Source organism: Micropterus dolomieu, linkage group LG02 (assembly GCF_021292245.1).
Source record: "Micropterus dolomieu isolate WLL.071019.BEF.003 ecotype Adirondacks linkage group LG02, ASM2129224v1, whole genome shotgun sequence".
In the NCBI taxonomy this organism is placed as follows: Eukaryota; Metazoa; Chordata; class Actinopteri; order Centrarchiformes; family Centrarchidae; genus Micropterus; species Micropterus dolomieu.
The window spans coordinates 28605623-28606989 of record NC_060151.1 but is presented as its reverse complement, the minus strand read 5'-3'; the positions used below and the strand labels follow the sequence as shown (position 1 = coordinate 28606989).

The window sequence follows — 1367 nt, the reverse complement described above, 5'->3', positions numbered from 1 at the left end:
TAAAAAGTACTAGGTTAGCTATAATCTTTCAAATATAACTCTTCTGAATGAAGTCAACTAATTTCAGGGCAGAAATAAACTTTCAGTCCGTAACGAAAGGCTTCAATCATTTTCTGGCAAGTGAAATACTGCATTTTATGAGTTGTATTGGCCATTTAAGAGGTATTTTAAGACGTAAAAAGTACTAGGTTAGCTATAATCTTTCAAATATAACTCTTCTGAATGAAGTCAACTAATTTCAGGGCAGAAATAAACTTTCAGTCAGTAACGAAAGGCTTCAATCATTTTCTGGCAAGTGAAATACTGCATTTTATGAGTTGTATTGGCCATTTAAGAGGTATTTTAAGACGTAAAAAGTACTAGGTTAGCTATAATCTTTCAAATATAACTCTTCTAAATGAAGTCAACTAATTTCAGGGTAGAAATAAACTTTCAGTCCGTAACGAAAGGCTTCAATCATTTTCTGGCAAGTGAAATTTTGCATTTTATGAGTTGTATTGGCCATTTAAGAGGTATTTTAAGACGTAAAAAGTACTAGGTTAGCTATAATCTTTCAAATATAACTCTTCTGAATGAAGTCAACTAATTTCAGGGCAGAAATAAACTTTCAGTCAGTAACGAAAGGCTTCAATCATTTTCTGGCAAGTGAAATTCTGCATTTTATGAGTTGTATTGGCCATTTAAGAGGTATTTTAATGCTTGCCTTTGGTGTGGGAGACCTGGGTTCGATTCCCACTGTGAGACATCCACCATTGTGTCCCTGAGCCAGACACTTAACCCCTTGTTGCTCCAGAGGCGTGTGACCTCTGACATGTACAGCAATTGTAAGTCGCTTTGGATAAAAACGTCAGCTAAATGTAATGTAATGTAATCATCTCTTCCTCGGCCCCCAGTGTCGCCCGGCTCTCTGGTCTGAGTCTCCTCGACTCCAGTCTCTCATCCCTTTTAAAACCAGTTAAAACTGAGCATTGCATTTGGGTCCACTCTGTCCCACACCACACCCGTAACACATGTCTTATTAAGGGGAGCTAAGCTCCAAAGCTCCTGCTCCCCCATAGTTCCCAACCAGGATCTACAGGAGAAAAATATTATATTTATATATTTTTAATTGTCACCTGCCAACTGAATTTTGTGTTTCCCTTTTTATAATAAGACATTTCCACCATAAATTGGAACAGAAATTTTCACCAGAATTCAGGAAATTAAGTGTTTAATGCTCAAAATCTGTATTCAGTTTTTAGTTAAATATAAATATTTTTCACAAGGCTTTTTTGTTACCTGGGAAAGAAACTAATCAGTTGTTTGTCATTCAATTGTGTTTTCCCATGTTTTTAATAACAATAGTAACAACAACAATACATAAAAAA

At 35.6% G+C, this 1367-nt stretch overlaps 1 long non-coding RNA gene across 1 annotated transcript in view; it reads left to right on the top strand.

Moving 5' to 3' along the window:
* The window catches only part of LOC123961561, an 865-nt gene extending 491 nt beyond the window's left edge, over positions 1-374 (top strand). Inside the window, exon 2 of the long non-coding RNA XR_006822746.1 lies at positions 14-374. This is a non-coding gene — a long non-coding RNA (uncharacterized LOC123961561). The remainder of the gene's footprint in view (positions 1-13) is intronic.
* The last annotated feature ends 993 nt before the right edge of the window (positions 375-1367 follow it).